This window comes from Furipterus horrens, unplaced genomic scaffold (assembly GCF_987537825.1).
Source record: "Furipterus horrens unplaced genomic scaffold, mFurHor1.1.pri manual_scaffold_1, whole genome shotgun sequence".
In the NCBI taxonomy this organism is placed as follows: domain Eukaryota; kingdom Metazoa; phylum Chordata; class Mammalia; order Chiroptera; family Furipteridae; genus Furipterus; species Furipterus horrens.
Window position 1 is genome coordinate 54,158,774 of NW_028327171.1, and position 6,985 is coordinate 54,165,758.

Below are 6,985 nucleotides of genomic sequence, written 5' to 3' on the forward strand. Positions count from 1 at the left end.
TAATATCCTCATTTATAGAGTGCTTAGTGTGCTCCATATACTCTTCTAGGCACCACCATTCAACAAATTATTTCATGATTATATCCCCCAAAGAAGGGGATTTTATGAGCCTCATTTTAAGGAAACGGAAGCCCTTAGACACTAAGTAACTTGCTCAAGGGAAACAGCTTTGAGTTCACAGCTTGTGTGAGCTGTTCACTACATCTCAGAGCAATTGCATAGAGCTCAGAAAGAAACCCGGGCTCAGACTACAGGGGTCACCATCTGCTGTCCAGACTGGCCTTTTACTGATCCAAACTCAGGCTGTGGAGTGGGAAGAGTGGACTCTTCTTATGATATCAACAGATCAGAAGGGTCTTTCAAATACAAGGAGCCCCAGCCCTCCATAAACTCTCCAACAAGGTCTCAGGATGCATGTCATGCAAGTGGTGCCCCTCTTAGGCTCAGTAACAGTCACCACTGCCATCTGCTCACACAAAAGTCAGTCTGGCTTCAGGGAAAGAGAAGGCCTGGGTGCGAGGTGTCAGGAACGAGACGAGCTTCGAAGGCAATGGGACTAGGTTTGAGTTCTAGCTTCGGCCTTGAGTTGAAATGACAGATCCTTTTTGGGTTTTAGTTTCCTTATCTTAAATGGAGAAAATACTATTTTCAGAGTTCTAGAATGCTTAGTGATAGTGGCAAAAAATAGGTGGTCAGTAAATGGTGCAGATGGGGATGTTGGTGGCGGTGGTGGCAGCAGCTGTTAGTAATCCTCCTCCAGATGGTCCAAGTTTCTTTCCCCTGACATTGTTCTATATAAAGATAAACAACAAGATCGAGACTATTTAAAAAACCAAACAAGAACAGTCACAACAGATTGTCCTTGCAGTAAAATTTTCTAATTGCTCAGCTAGAATTGGAGGCCAATTCCTATTATTACAAATATGATAATTAAGCTTCTGTATAGCAAAGTATTTCCAATCTCAACAATGACTTTCTCATTCACTTTAGGCCAAACAGGAAACCCACATGTGTGGGATATACGGTGATTAAAGACACAGCCCCCTTCTTTCCTCCTCATGCCAGTACTACATGTAGTTCAGGTACACCTGAGGCTGGATGAGGACAACAGGTGGAACCCATCTCAAGTATTCAGAACCAAGAAACTTAAATCAGACAGAATCTTATTATTTTCCTGTGCTCGGTACTGCTCTGGAGCAGCTCCCTCCAAATTGAATTGTAATGAAATTGGACTTATTTCCTCTTTCCTCACTCAAAACAAATAACTGAGAAGTGTCACAAAACATTTATCCTATGACTTATTACTTTGGCTAATTTGTCATTTTGTCCTCTCAGTTCCATGCACATTTAACTCAACTCTAAAGACCTACTTTGTTCCAAGGTGCTGTGCAGAGAAAGAGGGAGCTAGCATGCTTGTAACACCTGCCATGTTCTAACTTTGCTGAATGCTTCTTATGTCTTATCTTTCATGACCTTATTCCCTGGCCTTGAGGGACTTATATGCAAACAGAAAAGGCAGAACTATACACAATCACAACACACTGCTTGTATTGTAGTTTAGATGCCATGAGAGGGGCAAGGGCAGGAGATTTTAATTCCGACTAGGAGAAGCAAGGCAGATTCCAAAGAGGAGGCAGCATTTGACCTGGGTCTTGTGAAGAAGGAGCAGAATTTTAAGAAAGTTGGGAAGGAGAATCTGGCCGTTATACACGGAGTATATTGCTGAAGCTTAAAGATTCTTTAGAGACCAAAAAAGCCCATGTAGCTGGGTCTTATTTATTGAGAGGAAGGAGAGTTGGGATGGGAGGATAGGCCCCTCTCGTTGCACTTCCTACAATGACTACAGGTCAGGGAAATGACTAGCAACAGAGTTCTGTCTTCTTGAGTAGATAATTCTTTCCTTATTGTTGACACATTCAGATTCTCTGGTGTAAGAAGCCCTGAGGGTCCATGTTGTGAAACAGACCTGGAGGTGGGTTGAGGCCTAATGCAAACATCCTGAACTGTTTGGGGGCAGTCCAGATTGTGTTGGTTTGGGGTCCAATTGTTCAGCCAGATGAAGGCTAGAAGAGGAGCAGAGAGCTGGCTATAATGCCCATAACATGATGCATCAGAGAGTGCTTGGTGAATTATGTGTCCATTAGCTAAGTGGCCCTGGGGCTTTATAACTTGCTCTTTCTGTAAATAAAAAATAGTAACAACAACAGCTCACCATCTCATCCTGCTCTAGAGAGCAAGTGTTTCATCTGTCATTATACAATTACAGCTGCTGCCTCAGACAACTCCATTCTAAACCCCAGGATACAGAATTGGATGAACGGTCTGTGCTTCCATCCTGACCACCTAACCAGGACTCAACCACAAGAAGCAACTTAATCCTTTTCTTATTGAAGAAGGTTGGCAACCAAGCCAGTTCAGGAGGGAAGGTGATTGTTTTAGTGCATCAACCCTTCAGGGATGGACCAGCTGACCCTGCGGTGAGGCCAATAAGGCTCCAACTGGAAGAAGTCCCTGATAATTCGTCCTGATGTCAGTCTTCCCCATTCCAATTTGCTCTGCCTTTTTATTCATGCCCTTCCTGGGCCTGGAGTTGTTGACAGCTGGCTAGGACAGCTGAGAGGTGATGTGGAAGTGAGTAGTCTTGCATGGGAGAACAGGGCTCCTCCCTGGGGCAGCTCACCCTGCTCTGGGGAGCCTCATCTTGAATCCCCGACAAAAGTATGTGGCTGCTTAGTGTTGATTCACCTTCACTAATGGGTGGATCACTCCAAGGCAAGATACAAATTTCTAAACATTGTTTTTCCCTGAAGGATGAAACACATGAATAGGAAGGAATTAATCATTGCCAGACTTTCAGAATGACAGATCCTGATGACATCAATACACAAACAGAACTTCCATGACTAGGAATCCATGGCGTTTGTTATTACTAAGCAACTCGTATTTCTGCTGGGTCTCACTATTGAATGTCAATGTCTGCCACAAATGCCCTAATCCAAATCCAGGAGGCTGAGACTCCTGACTGTCATCAGACAGAAACCTGGCCCCCAGGGCAGAAGCTTCATCTTTTATTCCTTGGCATTTGTTCCATTTTTCTCTGTCTTCTTTTCCTTATTAGTTCCTGAGCCATTCTCATTGAATGGCTCTCTTTTAATTAGTTAGTTAGGTAATAAATTATCTCGTCGTCGGCAGCCGTCCGTCTCGAGAGACGATGGTGTAGCTTCTTCAGAGTCTATCTGCACCGCCAAGAATGGCTGTGCAGTCCGACTCGGGAGTGACATGGTATCTGTCTCCTCCCGTGTTGAATCGACATCTTGCGATGACGCTGAAGCTACAGAGCCTGGGCAGGGTAATATGGAGGGTCTGCTGTTGCCCATGCAGCAGACCCCCCCTCTCTTCGCAGCTGAAGGGTCCAAGGGAAAGACGGAGTCGATACAGCTTGGGTTCAGGTGCGCCGCAGGAGTTGCCGGTGTTGACTACAACGTCAAACCGCCTTAGGGACTCCGGCTCCGGATTTTCTGTCGGGGTTTACTCCCTTAGCCTTTCCCCTGAAGAGGTATGCCGCAAGGCAGCGGAGGTTTTTTGGAGTCAGAGTTTTCCTTCTCTGATGTACCCTGACTGGAAGATCGAACCAGCGACACTTAGCTCGCAGGCCGACGCTCAATCCACTGAGCTAAACCAGCCAGGGCAATAAATTATCTATTCATGATATAATTAACACTGATGAACCACTTCAAAGGACCAGGACATTGACAATGACTTATATCTGCCGATGTGCTTCTTCTCCATCCAGTCCCTCTTTCTGCCCCCACCCAAGGCAACTGCTTGTCTATTACTACTTTGATTTTTTTCAGAACAGTTTTATTATATATACAGTTTTCTTTAATTTATTATCTGTACAGTTGTTTCTAAAAATAGTAATTAATATTCTTTTGAGTCTTAATTATTCACTCAATATTTTATATATATGTATATAATATGAACATACTATATTCTAGCCTGCTGTTCTATTTCATTCATTTTTACTGAGATTGTGTGGTGATGGCACAATTTATATATTCAATATCCCATCAAAGGGCCTTTGTTGTCTCTGGATATTATATTTGCTGATTTAAATGATGCTGTTGGAGCATTGCTGTATAAGTGTCCTAGTATATGTGTGAAAGTTTTATTTTTCAATGTATACACCTAATAGTGAAATTGTTGGGTCACAGGGTGTATGAACATGTACCTTTATAAGATAATGCTAAACTATTTGCTACATTTGATAAGATCAGACTTCTTAATTTTTTGGCCACCAAATGAGTGCACATAGCAGTGGGAACTAATTGCTACACATATTTTGAAATTAATCTGGAAATACTTATTAAAATTATAAATGAACTAGTTCCTTAACACAGGAATACTACTGTTGAACATGTATTCTAAAAAAGGTTACTAAGCCAAGTATATAAATGTAAATTTTAAGGATATTTATGACACTATCTTTTATATTAGCAAAAACTTGAAATAACCTGAATACTTGTTACAGAAACAGGGGAGTCCAAAAACAAACCCCAGAGTTTGCGGCTGGGAGATAGAGAAAAGGAAGCAGCTTTCAGGATGCCCTTGTATGCCTGGAGCTAGTGGCTAGAAACATTGTTGCAAAAAGACCCGCTTTACTTCCAAGACTCAGGAAGATGGGAGGGATCTTGGACTGTGGGCTGGTACGGAAGAAGCAGACAGAACCTACGTAGGGTTCTGTGAATGGTCAGAACTGTTTGCAACACCCACTGTGAGAGAGGACGCAGGGAGAGAGAGAGGAGGCAGGGAGGAAGAGAGAAGCAGCTGCGGACATTTTGGGCTGGCTCTGGCTCTAGGAGGCTCTCTCTCTCAGGCTCTCTCTGGCCCTCACGCCCTCACTCTCTGGCTTTTGTGGGCTCCCTCCATGTGGCTTGGAGAAGGGGTCTCCAGGCTGCTTAAAGAGGAAGCTCTGGCCAGGCAGTTTTGAGAAGGAGAGGAGATCTGCGCGGTTTGCAGGAAGAAGGCAGTTTGCAAGGAGGCTGAGAATCAAGGCGGTCCTGCATTGAGAGCTGGAGGGCACCACAGCACAGAAAGGACCTCCCCAATCAGAACTGAGTGATTGGCAGCTACTGATAAAGCTGAACTGTGCCTAGGAAGTAGGGAAACGGTGTTTCTGACTTTCCTAAGACTGGCCAGGTCTGGGAGGGGGAGGCAGGACTATGTGTAAATAAACAATTCTTTTTCTTTTCACCAAACTCTGGTATTAAGAGTTATAATTCTGGCGGCGGGCAATCGGGCCCCTAACTAAACAGCCCGTGGGTTCTGTTTCAATCGGAGCAGCCCAGGGGTTCTGTTACATACTCATCAATAGGTAATTGGTTGAATAAATTATGTGAGATCTATACATAGATTAAAATGCGGTATGGTGATGGAGAGTGGGAGTATGGGGTGGGCTGGACGGAGGAGAGCAAAGGTGGAAAAACTGGGAAAACTGTAATAGAATAAATAAGACTAAAAAATAAAATACAACCATTAAAAACCAGTTAAATATGTGTGCAATGACTTGGACAATGTTGGCTGAATGTTGTTTAGTGGAAAAAGCAAGTCACAAAATAACATGTATGATATGATCACATCTTAGGATTTCTAAAAAGGGGAATGGGTGCTGTGTTGTTTATGTTTGTTCATATGAGAAACAAAAGTTGTGAACAAATACACACTGATTATTCCAGGACAGTGGGACTGGGTGAGGGGAAGTAAGAAGGTAGCAGAGCTGGAACAATAATTCAGGTTCTTCTATAGTGTCTTTTTAATTTTTTTTAGATGAAGGCTGCTCTGTTGAATGATCGATCCATGTAATTGCCGAAGCCACTTTGAACAGTTGAGAGGTAGAACTTTATTTCTTGGTCTTTTCCTCCTTGGACAGAGTCTTGCTGATTTCCTTCTTCTTGGCCTGTAGCTGCTCTTCACAGCACTCGCAAACTTCCTTGGTTTTAGACCTGCAAGCCTCAACCTGGTGAGCTAGAAACTTCTTATGAGCCTTGTCCACCTTTAGCTTGTGGATGTGTTCCATGAGAATCCACTTGTTTTTGAACATGTCACCCTTCACTTTCAGGATCAGGCTGTGATACACGTGACGGTCAATATTCTTTAATTCACAGTATCTTCTGAGGAGCCAGGAAGAATTCTTCCTCCTCTTCCAACTTACCTTCTCAGGCCTTTGAGTATTGGCAGTACCCTGACTGCCATGCCCATGTGCCTGCCCTTCTTGCAGGCCAAGGTATGTGTATTTCTGGCATTGAGCTCAAGAATAGACAGTCACAGGCTTCCAGATGATCAGCATCTTTGATCAGTTTCTGAATCTCCTGATGGGAGTTGGGATTTTATGGGTTTCATTGGGGTTCAACCAGACCTTCTTTTTGCCGAAGCAGAGGACACTGGAGGCAGGCCTCTCCTGAAGCTTGAGCATCCTCATGGCTGCTGTCACAGCGGTGAAAGGAAAGAACTCTTGTTCTATAGTCTACCTCTGCCAACGTCAGCCCTCTGCTTCATATTGTTCAGTGTCTTCATATTCCCACATTGGACAATAAAATGCCTTATCCAGTATAGAATGTCTGTCAAGAGCTATTCCCAACCTACCATGTCTCCTACTCACCTACATATGCAATATGTTTCAGCCAAATTACACTTGACTCTTCTAAACATTCCATGGGCTTCTGTACCTCCTTAGCTTTACTCATCCTCTTTACCTAGAACCTCCACCCTGTCTCCACTTTCTCTCCATTACTACCTAAAAATCTTATTTATTCTCCATATCATTGGCACAGGGCACTGTACCCAGGACACTTGGTGTGTCCACCTCCAAAGCCACCAGGAAAAATTATCCCCATGCCCCACTTGTTTAGATCACTTTAGAAGGGTGCATCTACCCTATTGCCCAAGTCATCTGAGGGCCACGACCTAAAAGTCATCCTTGAATTAT

The 6,985-nt window shown here is 43.7% G+C and overlaps 1 pseudogene; it reads right to left on the reverse strand.

Annotated features, from left to right (window-relative positions):
• Window positions 1-5,899: 5,899 nt before the first annotated feature.
• Window positions 5,900-6,478, reverse strand: LOC150021122 (large ribosomal subunit protein eL19 pseudogene; annotated as a pseudogene).
• Between the last annotated feature and the right edge of the window lie 507 nt (window positions 6,479-6,985).